Genomic DNA, 12,975 nt, shown 5'->3' on the forward strand with positions numbered 1-12,975 from the left:
GGGAGTTCATGTATCCTCAAAGCTTTTGGGAGTGTGATGTTTTGAGGTGGGAGATTCATGTGTGCCCTTGGTAGTTAGACTATCCACTTGGAATGAGGCATTCATCCAAAAATGAGCTCTATGCCCGTGTGTAACTTTGTCTCAACTAAATCTCATTCTTTATCTATGGTGCTAAATCTCTTCTACATTCCTCATTAGATTTTGAAGATATCCATTGTGCTTCTACTCACTCACACGAGAGTATGAACCCATTGAGAGGAACAAGGTTCGACAATGTGAAGAAAGAGAACTTCAGATGGTCACTTATGCACCAAATATATTTTCCATTTCTTTCGGACCATATACTTGTGTTTTGTTCAATTTATTATCATTGTTAATTATCATTGTTAATGATACAGGGGGGTTTGAAGAATCAAGCCATAAAAGGGATAGCAGGAGCAAGAGAGCATTGAATCCATTGCTCACAGGGTTAGGTAGGGAGTCGAACTTGCGGCAAACCGATGTTGAGTACAATGTAGAGTAGAGTAAGCAACTCATAGTTTTTTGGATTCCCATTAGAGGCAACCCTATAATGCTTTCACAAATTGGCTATACAAACTCTCTTCTTACTATCCAGGTTCTATACATATATCACTGCCAATGTGGTCAACTTAGTGGATGGTCCAGACAACGAGATATACGTGTTTAGTTGGGTGTACTTACTTTTGTTTGTATTAGTAATAACTGCCACATCAAACCTTTGTGTGCATGTTCTTAAGATTCAGGATTTAAGTGTGGTTGAAAAAGACAAATACACCATCTCTCTCTCATGGTGGTGTGCCTTGCACAAAAGTGGTGAACCTGGTTTGGGTAGACTTTCCAACTAGCTTGAAGGTGGAGCTTGTAGATTCAAAAGAATGTCCCGGGCTTGGAACAAGTTCTTTGATGAGCTGGCATGGGGTGCAGCAGAGTTTGCTGCCGACTTTGTTTTGCCGATCAAGGTTGGTTTGTTACTTGTTACCTGGTAGCTTATTTTCCACTTGTTCTTAACAGTGCAACCAAGAATGAGTTGGCATTGTGGTGCACAAATACTTTGTTGTGTGACCACGGTTATGTTTGACATGGAGAGAGAGTAAGAGTAGCCTTTATGGTTATGTTTGGTATGGCGGGAGGGTAGGATATCCATCAAAGATATGCTAATGAGTATGACCTTCATTTCAAGTATTTGATTTGACATTGGGGATGTTCTCTAGGGAGGAAGATTATCCCATGCCGGCCATGCATCGTGTTTATGGTGCTCAAGTGGATCCCAAGAGCTTTCCAGCAAAACTAGCAATGTGCTCATGGAAAGTAGGCGTCTTAATTTTCCAAGGACCAAGGTGGCACGAATATATATACGTGAGGGGGCTGAGAGAACAGATCTATTCTACCAGTGAGACTAATTACTCATGCTTTATCCATGCATGCTTTCTCTCCATTTGATAAGAAAAACTTTGTTTTTGCAGGTGGCTTATCACTACATTCACAGAGCCTGGTCATAGCATCATTGATTTTTTGCAAGTTTTGGTGGGATGGGTAGAATGTCACAGCAATGCAGAGGCATTGTCTATGCATCGAGCACTACGATGCACTTTTGCTAGACCTTCACTCCGAACCTCTCACACAGTCACATGTTTAACATCGTACACTTGGTCTATGATCAACTTTGTATACAGTATAGTTATTACATGCACATGATTTATGATCAACATTGTATATATCATATAGCACAGAGCATGATAGTTCTATGAACTATATGATAGTCCTCTGTGACTAGCTATGCACGATAGTGCATAGCAAACCTAGTCAAACTTATGATAATCTATCTATTGTTGGGAGTGAATCTTGTCTCTCTCTGTCTACGTGTCAACAATGGTGTAGCATTTTGGTTTTAGGTCATCTACAGAGGACCACTCTCTTCATGACATTTCATGGATGTTTGCCCTATTTATAACATTTACTATGGTTTTGTTCCTTTCACGGATGTTTATGACTTTTTGTGTCCATGATGTCAACCATGTTCTCAATGTATGGACTCTTAAAATTTCCATAAGGAATGTCAACCACACTTTCATATTTTCATTGTATGGGCTCTAATTAATTTCATGTATTAAGTAATATGCCAATAATAGAATGAAAATTATGTTGACATTTGAAACTTCAAGACTTGTCATATGGTGTTATAGAAGATGAGAATGTTTTTGTGAAAATGGGAATGGAAATATTGTTTACTTCTTTGGATTCTAGAGTACATACTATTTTGCCTCATTTAGTGAATAAGATAACATGGATGTTGATAATCTTTCAATGAATGAATCTTGGGTATATGCTTTATGGACTAAGGATTGTGTGCTACAGCTTTCATTGTGTTTTTAGAGATCATTAAATATTGCAAGTGGTGCACATAATGTGTACAGGTGGGCAACATGGCCACTACCTTGTACTCTTAACAAAAAGGTGATTTAACCATAATTCAAAAAAAATATACTCTCAACAAGGTGATTTAAACATGATTGTTTACACTTATACTCTTGACTTCCTACTTTTTATCTCCCCCCTTTCCACATTTCTTCTTTTTCCCTCCCCCACCGCCTCCCTTTTTCCTACTTCTCATTCAACTATACTATAGATTTTACTTTTCTCCTTCTCTTATTTAGGAAAACATTTACAAGCACATTGTTAAGCCTACTAGCCTTCAAGTCTTTATTATTCTAGTTTTTACTACACCTTGTTGATGTTGTGTCATTATTTGATTAGTTTTTTAGGTTCCAAGTTATTGATAATGCATGTTATGTTGTAGGTTTAAGCTTTTTATTTTGATGTTTTGGTACTACTCAGAAGTTTTTCGAAGTAGGTAATAATTACTCTTTAGGTGTTTAATTAAGTTTAGACTTTAGATTTAGAGGTTAATCTTCCATGATGTTTGTAGATTTTTTTAAGAGTAGGTAATAATCACTCTTTAAGTTTTTAATTAAGTTTAGACTTTAGATTTAGAGCTTAATCTTCCATGATGTTTGTAGATTTTCTTTAAGAGTAGATAATAAGCAGTCATTAGGTTTTTTTGGGTCTACGTGTTCTACTTTTTTGGTAATCTTCCATAATGTTTATCTTTACGTGGTTCTTGTTACAGGTTTAAGGATTTGCTTTATCTATCAACATCTTCTTTAAAGAGCTATAAGATCACACATTTTAAATTCTACTTATTCTTTAATTCTTAGTCTTATTTTAATGTAAAGTCCATTGTATGCAAAAAAACAAAAAAAAAGTTAGAAAATAAGATCTAAACTGTTTTCCTTTTATTTGTGCAGATGCGAGAAAGATGAAAGGTTATAAGTTCTATATATAGTATTGAGTTCCAAAATAACGAGATAGATTAACGACACATACAACACATTTGAATGGGTATTAATGTACCCTAACAACCAAGGTTTTTTCAAAGTCAAGACAAAGAACAAAGGGGATTAGACAAAGAATTAGAAAGGTAGAATAATAAACTTTAAAAGTAGAAATATTAGTAGGAGCATGGGCCAAGATATATGTGGTGATTCCGTAATGGTGGAACTGAACATTTTTTGGGAAGAGCACGAAATAACTACAGTAACTATGGAAGGCCAACCTTCCTTAGCCAAATCATTTCCTTAAGGTTACGTGACCCTCCTACTTATTTTTATTTTAAGTTAGATGGTAAGAAATTGAGGAATAGATTTGAGAACTCCTTCACCTACACACAGTGTGTTAACCCCCATATCTTAGAGATTATGGATTGATGTAATTGATAATTTACTAATGCTAATTATTTTGGTCTTTCTCATATTTTTTTTTCTACAATAAAAAAAAGTCAGCAAACCATGTAATCTAAACTTTGAATATAACTAATGAATATACATTTCTCTGCCTCTTTAAATCACATGAAATTAAGTATGAGAAAAAGGTGTTAAAGGCCTACTCATGATAAATCACATGAAGATATGTTGTTATTAAAGATCCACCATTTATAAATAAGTGACAAATTTGAAGCTCAAGTAGCATCATAAAAACTCAGTTTTATGAAACTTATATATTGAAAAGCAATTACATAAATTTTAAACACTAGTGGTATGTTGGTAAGAAGATGATTTCCTCTTTTGGCAGCTTCTTTTTTCTTTGATCTTCCTTGAGGATTTTGATGGCTCTTTAGTAGATGTAAACTTAATCTCACCTCTAAATCTCAAAAACTTATGTTTTTGAGATTTGTACATCCTGTTAGGAGATTTGCATCCATCTTATTAGCCACAAAAGCATGTACGATGTAATTTATAAAATAAGATAATATCATAGCCCAAACCCTAGGTGCATACCCAAAAATTGTAATAGCTTCTAATTTCTCTACAAGTATAACTCTCAGTATTTGAGAGGACAATAGACTAACCCAAATACCTTATAACTTCCTTAAGTGTTAGTAATGTAGCCTTAGGCCTATCGGAGTATTTATAATAAAAAAATGGCAAGAACTTCTTTGCTCATTTTACCAATATAATGACCAAGTCTAGAGTCCTTACCAATTCTTCCACCAGCTCATCCAAGAAACCATCAGCATCTTCAATCTCAAGCTGATAAAAATAATAGTTAATTAGATTGAAATTAATTATAAATCTATGGGGATGACCGATGTTGCGATAGAAAGGCATCAAAGGGGCTCCAAAGATGACCTACGATATGCAATAAAAAGGCATCCAAGGGGCTCCAAAGCTTTCTCTTTGCATGCTAGATCACCTTCCTTGCCAAGGACAAAAAACATATTTTGTGTGATATAAATTGATAACTAGAATAAGATTGAGAAATACCTATTGGTTTTCATCACTAAACTAACTAGAGATGACTCATCCCATAAGTCAATCATCTATTTTATATATATGAGATGATTCTTCTTCGATAGACTGTAGTATGGTTGATCTTCTAAATTTTATTAGTTCCAACCTCTCTTGAATTGAAAAATATTCTTCTTCTATTGTAATCCATGGTTAAAATAATAGAGCGTACGAATTTAGTAGAACATTTGTCGAATCAATGAAATACTTCAACAAACCTATAAGTCTTAATTTTAGTTAACTAACTGAGATGATTATGATACTAAATCTTTAAGCTTATAGGTCCCTTTCCAAATAAATGCCCACAATAGCAGGTCCCTTTCCAAAACGATGCCCACACGTGTCTAGAAAGTTATTTCCAACACAATACCATTTATAGAGCATCACGTTTTCAATGAAATGAATGATGTGAAGGTAGCAATCGGATGATGGTTTTATCTTTCTTATTGGTATTCTATTTATAGAATGATGCCCTTGATATTGTTTGTTTTCTTCTTTATTTAGTTTTCTCAAGAATGATTTGAAGATGAGCAATCGAATGATGGTTTTATCTTTCTTATTGTATTCTATTTATAGAATAATGCCCTTGATATTGTTTGCTTTTTTCTTTATTTAGTTTTCTCAGGAACTTGGCTATATGTGGCTAACTCAAGCATCATTGATTCAAAAAATGTTAGGTGCCGCCATAGCATTAGATCAAGGAAAACATACAATAGATGCAGATAGGCCCTCTACTTCTTCCTCTGCTACTTCATCTTCAAAAAAGGTAGGGGGTAATATCTTTGGAAAATCCCCACAAAAGACTCCCAAAAAAAGTTGCACTAAAAAAAATCTTCCATTAAAAACTTTGAGCAATAGTTTTTCATTATGGAGGAAATCCTATTGTAAAATAATTCTAAATAACACCTAATGATGAAGACCATGTAATATTCCATTAATTTTGTTTGAGATAGATGCTTTTATTTCTTGTGAGACTGTGTGCATGTATTCACTCATCCTCTCATTCTAGGTTCTGATGTTTTTTTGCAGTGTTCTGTTTTTCTCCTTTCTCTAGATCACCAGTTCTATAGGATTGTTCATGTCTCATAAGGAGTGTCAAAAGTTTTCTCTATTCCTTCTTTGAAACTATATAAGAATTATCAAGTTTAGTAAATTTTAAAATAATTAGATATTATGATAACTACTAACCAAGAAATGGGTTTGCATATCTAATCACGATAAGGGTTTGCATGATGTTAGAACCGATAGAATTCATCCTCTCACATTGTCGCTCCAATCTTTCTCTCGACTCCTGCTATGTAGGTGTTAATCTTTGCACCTCTTCTATAGTCAATTCAGGGAGTTATAAACCTAAGAGGTATTTGTTGCTAAGCTTATGATTAGTAATGTTACCTGCCATGTTACACAATGTAAGTGGTGCCGGAAGCAACTAGTCTAATTAAAACAGTTAGACACTATATATAACTTAAGCAATCGAGAGTTCTCACTTTCCCCATGCTAACTTTTTACTTTCCCCATGTAAAGTTTTTGTGCCATTTTTTGGGTATATTTTTCTTTTGTTTGCAGCAAAGGGTTGGTCTTACATCAAATGGATGTAAAGAATGTGTTCTTGCATGTGGTAATTTGCAATGAGAAGTTTACATGATATAGCCACCATGTTTTGAGAGCGGTACACATATAGATTTTATGTGCAAGTTATGAAAATCCTTGTATGGCTTGAAGTAGGCATCCAAAGTATGGTCAAACAAGATCGAAGCATAGCTTGTTACCATTGGATTTTAGATATCCAATGCAAAATTTTCAGTTTATGTGAAAAAGATAGATAGCAGAATCATGCTGTTAGTCATTTATGTGGATGACTTAATTATCATTTTAGTGATAGTGATGCTAACATACATGATGTTAGGATGCTTTAAAAGAAGAAGTTTGAGATGAAAGATCTGTGGTATTTTCTTGGTATAAGAGGTGGTGAGATCATCTGATCACATTTTGCTATTTTTACAAAGAGGCAATATAGCTTAAACATGTTCTCTAAGTATAAAAAATGACAAGCTCTAAGCTTATTTCAATGCCATTGGAGCATAACACGAAGCTTTTTATAGATATAGATGAGCTTTTAAAGAATCCCACTATGTATATATGTTAATCCAATTCTAGGATTAACAAGAGCTACCGCCATTATCTTACATCAATAGTGTCCAAAGCTACAACTTGGACGGGCTCCTGTAATGGTGTGATGGAGTATTTATGGCGATATCCACTTCAAGAGCGTGTGGTAGCAGGTTAGGATGAAGTCCTAAGTGATGTATTTCATGGATATATTTTGAGAGTAGTCATTGTAATAGCATTAGGCCTCTTAAGAGCCTAAAGTGCTCGGCCGGGCATAATTTAAGTGAGTGTGAACACTTATGGCCATGTATATAAGTGAATTTCTCTCATAATACAGGGACTCTCCCATTGTGCAATTGAGTCTTGCTCTTGCTAATCCTATTGCTAATCTCTCTCCCTAATGCATGCTAGTGAGTGTGTGTGAGTGAAGTGAGGTGAGAGGAGGGACGAGGACCCATAGTGCAACGCGACGGTGTGACAACGCTCAAGGAGATGCGGTGGAATTGCTTCTCAAGGAGTTGTAGAGCTTGGAGACCTTGAGGGTTACGAGTTCGGCCATTGGAAAGATCCTCACGACAGTTGCGGTTCACCAGGTACTCTTTTTTGGATGTGTTTCAAGGAGGGTTAGGGTGAGCCTTAACATTTTTGGCGCCGCTCCGAGGAGCCATCCCTTGGCTTTTCCATCGTTTTGTCTCTAATCTACGCATAACACATTGCCCATTATCTTGATTAGTGGTTTTCCATGAAAAAGATGTGGAGTTGATGGTGATTGATTTGTGTGAGATTTGGTGTAAAATAGCTCTCTTTTTTGTTTTTGAAAAGAATGCTTTTTGCTTAATTTTTAGATTAATTTGTTATTTTTGTTATTGTTTTTATGATTTTTCATGTTCTTATGGCCTGCACATAGTTTATATTAGGCTTACTTTGCATCCATTGCATCAAACAATGCAAGAGAATGCATTTCTTAATGAATGTTAGCTCTCTTTAGTTTAAACATAGATCTAAGATCATTAATTTTAGTTTAATTGTGTGTTTTTTGTTGAAATTATTTGGATAAGAGTGTTAGCAAGCATTAGGAATAGCTTAATCTTTTTAAAAAAAATCTTAAAACCATCAAATCTTAAAACCATCAAATCTTAAAACCATTAGGAGTAGCTTAATCTTTTAAAAAAAATCTTAAAACCATCAAAAAACCCTTGAATTTGACTAATTTCTCTTAATGGACTGGTTTTTGTTATTAAGAGTGATTAATCTTGTTCAAAGAGGCTAAAAATTTAGAAAATGTATTAATTGGGGTCTAAATTGATTATATAAGTAGTCGAAATTGGGGTTTTTGAGTGTTTTGAGAGCATGTAGATGCATCAAAACACCTAATCACATCAATTGTTTGATCAATTGGAGAAATTTGACTGATGGTCGAAAGGGTTAAAATCAAGTAGAGGGTTAAGTTTCCAAGTCTCATTTTATGCAATCTACTTATGAAGCTTCGAGGTACACTAGTGGGCAAAAGGGAAAGGCATCTATGTCTACTATACATTCCTCTATAGGGACTCTTGTAGGAGTTAAGAGAAATGTGTCAATGAAGAATGATCACAGATCTTCTCTCACTCCAAAATAGTTTGAAAAAGCAAAAAGGGAAGGCAAGCATCAATGGCGTGATTGTCCATTGAAGAAGCAACACATAGCTACAAATATGACCATTGAGCCTATAGATTCAAATCACGGGGATGATCTCGAACGAGGAAGATTTATTAGATGATACTCCAAAGCAGAGACCAGAATTCTACTAGGATACTCTTAGTGTTAATTTAGAAACGAGTACCTACAGTCTTATCTTTAGAGGCTAGTTACGATTACCAGTTTTTGGGTTACAAAACTTATTGTAATGAAGGTCTCGATTGAAGGGAAACCAGTGAAGGTGCTCTTCGATATGAGCTCTAGCCATGAAGACTCAACCATCACCATATATCAGTACACAGTTGAGCTAGAAGATGGCAAAGAAATAGAGGTTTGGGACCAACAAGTTGTAGGCCTTGGTCTCACAATTCAATTCTACTTTGAGGAGCTCAACTTTGATATTACTCGACTAGAACGGTTTGATGTTGTGCTAGGGAAAGAATGGCATACATGGAAGAAGCCTCTCATCGACTTTGAAATGCATGTCTATCAATTCATGCATGAGGGGAGGATGCATCACATAAAGGTGAGCTAGATCTGCCCAAGAATGCATTAATTACTCATTCACAAATGCTTAAAATAACTTGTAAGTCTTTCTTTTAAAGCTGGGTTCAAAAAGTTCCAAGTGTTGTAGACACACATGAAAGTGGAACTTCAACATGTAATGCCACGAAATCTTTGCAAGAAGAGAAAATTATAAACGGAATTTTCTAATGTTTTCAAATTTGACCTACCCTCTTCTTTGCCTCCACATAGAAATCTGAAGCATCAAATAGAGCTTATGCCCGGTGCAACTGCGGTCAATAAACCTTTGTACCATATGAGTTTGGTCAAGGAGAATGAGATGTCGAAGGTGATTGAGGGGTACTTGGTGAAAGGACTCATTTTCCCCAATTTCCATTTTTGCTAGTTAATAAGAAAGATGGTTCTTATCAAATGTGTGAAGATTATAGAGCCTTAAATAAAGTTACTATGTAAAACATCGATATCCAATTCCAAGGATTGATGATTTGATAGATGCTCTAAGTGGAGCTAAAGTCTTCAATAAAATAGATAGTGGATATCATCAGATTCATATTAAAGACCAAAATGTATCTAAGACTACTTTTCGTACTCATTTTGGTCATTATTAGTACCTTGTAATGCCATTTGGGCTGACTAATGCACCAGCCACATTTACGATGTTTTTAGGCCATCCACGAGTAAATTTATGGTGGATTTTATTGATGATATTTTGGTTTATAGTAAATCTTTACTAGAGCACAAACCACACTTGTTTACTATATTTGGCATGCTCACAGAAAATGTCTTGTATGCCAATAAACAAAAAACTTTCCTATGTCAAGAGGAAGTTGAATATTTGGGACACATTATATCGGCGCTAGGCATAAAGATGGATCCAAAGGAAGTAGCATTAATCTTGGCTTGGCCTGTTTCATAGGACATTACTATGCTCATATATTTCTTAGGACTATCTAGTTTTAATTTTAAAAAAATTATTTTCTATTCTAAAATAGCAACGTCATTGACTGGCTTGTTACAAGTTACTGTTGTTTATGTCTAGACCGACATTCACATTCAATAACAGAGTTTTGATAAATTAAAGTAAGCAATTAACTGCACCTGTGTTGAAGATTGTGGATCCATCATTACCTTTTGTCATTTGAGATGAATGCTAGTAGCATTGCCATAGGATCTCTGTTGAGCCAAGAAGGCCAACCAGTGGCTTTTGAGAGTAAGAAACTCAGTAGTTTGCAACACAAGTGGCCCACTTATGAGCTTGAATTTTATGTAATTATACATGCACTCAAGGTGTGGAGGCATTACTTGTATGGAGCTGAGTTTAAATTATACATGCACTCAAGGTGTGGAGGCATTACTTGTATGGAGCTGAGTTTAAGTTATACATGCACTCAAGGTGTGGAGGCATTACTTGTATGGAGCTGAGTTTAAATTATACATGCACTCAAGGTGTGGAGGCATTACTTGTATGGAGCTGAGTTTAAGTTATACACGGATCATGATACACTGAAGTATCATGATCAGCCGGGGCCGAATTTCAGAGTCTGTCAAGCAAGATGGGCCAAATTGATGCAAGGGTTTCACATGGAAATCTTGTATCGATGAGGAAAAGAGAATGTTATTGCTAATGCATTGTCTCATATACTGTATCAGACGAGTTTTGGTATAGTTGAGAATGAGATCATTCATAGAATACGTGAAGCTCAAAAGATGGATCCGTATGTTCAATTGTTATTCAGTAAGGCTAGCCAAGTAAATGAGGAATTAGCCCAGTCTGATTTATTGTTTGGTAAACATAGATTTACCATTGAGAATGGAATTCTCAAGAGGAATAGCAAGATATGCATTTCGGACTTAGATAATTTGAGGATATTGGTGACACAAGAATGTCATGGTAGTCCATGTGCTGGGGGGACACCCAGGAATTAAGAAAACCATTTATCTCATTAAACATTTCTACTGGTGGCCACAGTTAAAGAAGCATATTAATCATTATGTGACAGATTGTTTGCACTGTCAGATTACTTAATTCGAGCATGTGAAGTCACCAGGATTATTACATCCGCTGTCTTTTCCAGAGAGGAAATGGTAGAGTATTTCCATGGATTTTATTATGGGTTTACCCAGTTCCAGAAAAGGTCCCTTCACGGTATTACCTTTCACAGTTCCAAGCCATTTCATGGGATTACCCTTCACGGTTCTAAACCATTTCATAGAATTACCTTTCACAGGTTTAAACCATTTCACGAGCTAACCTTTCACGGCCAAGAGTTTCACAGCCAAGCCTTTCACGGCTTAAAAGTCTCACGCCTTAAGACTCTGAAAAACACCCTTGTTTGGAGGCTCGTATCTCCTAAACCGTATATCCGATGAAAGCGCTCTAGGGCTCATCGCAAAGCTGACATCGAGCTCTTCAACTTTGGTCTTGGATGTCTGAAGTCAAAATCGATTATTTTAGCCTCTAACCAGTAGCCTCAAAATTCGACCAGTAGCCTCAAAATCGATTATTTTAGCCTCTGTTAACCAGTAGCCTCAAAATTCGACCCAAAGATCGAGGCAAAAAACAGCTTGAAAAGCACGAAAAAATTGTTAAAAAACAGCACGAAAACGACGTCGAACCATATTCGTGCCACTTTTTGAGGGTCTAATCGACAAAATCACAAACAACTTAGGGAAACAAAGTTGTAGCACTCCAAAAATACTACAACTCTCTCATACATAGTTTTTTCAAAATTCTTTTTCGAACACCCTAAAAAACGTGCGCTGCGAAACAGGGAAAAATTCCTAGAGAATTTTTCGTCTTGAGACAGTGATGGAAAATAGGTTTTAGGACTTCCTTTTCCATATGGGAACTTACTAATATGCACTTTTTTTGGAAAAATGTCGCTAAGAGGTTCACGTGCGTATAAAGTTAATTAGGGCGAACGGACACTCGTTTGACCCAACGAAAAGTACGCCAGGCCTCTTGAGGCTGTAAACGGGCTATGAGAAAATATAAAAAGTTTAAAAAAAAACATGTGCTTGCTCATTAAGGAGCAATTAGGCAATTAGACATGGCAATGATATTGCCAAGGATCACACAAGGACTGAACCCAATGGTGGCTGACATCTTCAAGCCATTGAGATCTATGCCCCAAATGCACCTCCCAATACCATTGGCCATGCCTATAACAAGAGTGTCATCGGGACCCCCTGTCACTTCAATCCCACCGAGGCTTTGGTCCTTTACCTAACATCTCCATAAATCCTATAGGTACCAACCCTTTCCTGGATGCCCACACCTTGGACATACTAACTAGTCTAGGAAGGGGGGTAGCCCAAGGACTATGTGAGTCCCTACCCACAAGAGCACTCACATATGGCCTCAATGACTCATACAAACGTACGGCCGTACAAATTTCCAAAATCATGGCCAAATACAACGGAACAATAGATCTTGTTTAATTCATACAAGTGTTTGAACAAAGATGTGAAGCCTTTGGAAATCCCAACTGCCCCACCAAGGTACATGCATTAAACCTATGTTTAGAGGGAAAGGCTAGTCGATGCTTCATCACATTAGTGCCAGCGATCAAGACCAACTTCATAACCTTAAAGCCAGCCTTTATCCACGGTTTTCAAGACAAGGTGATCGGTGGAGTACAGCAAAAGAACTCTATCCAATTGAGTGTAACCCAAACGAAACCATTAGAGACTTTATCCTTTGGATAAAACTCTTGGACTCATGATGTGATTCATGGAAAAAATTAAATGATTCTTAATTGAAGAGATATTTCATAATGGGCTTAAAGAAAAACAACTT

The sequence above is a fragment of the Cibotium barometz genome, chromosome 48 (genome assembly GCF_041138505.1).
Source record: "Cibotium barometz isolate CiBa-2024 chromosome 48, ASM4113850v1, whole genome shotgun sequence".
NCBI lineage: Eukaryota > Viridiplantae > Streptophyta > Polypodiopsida > Cyatheales > Cibotiaceae > Cibotium > Cibotium barometz.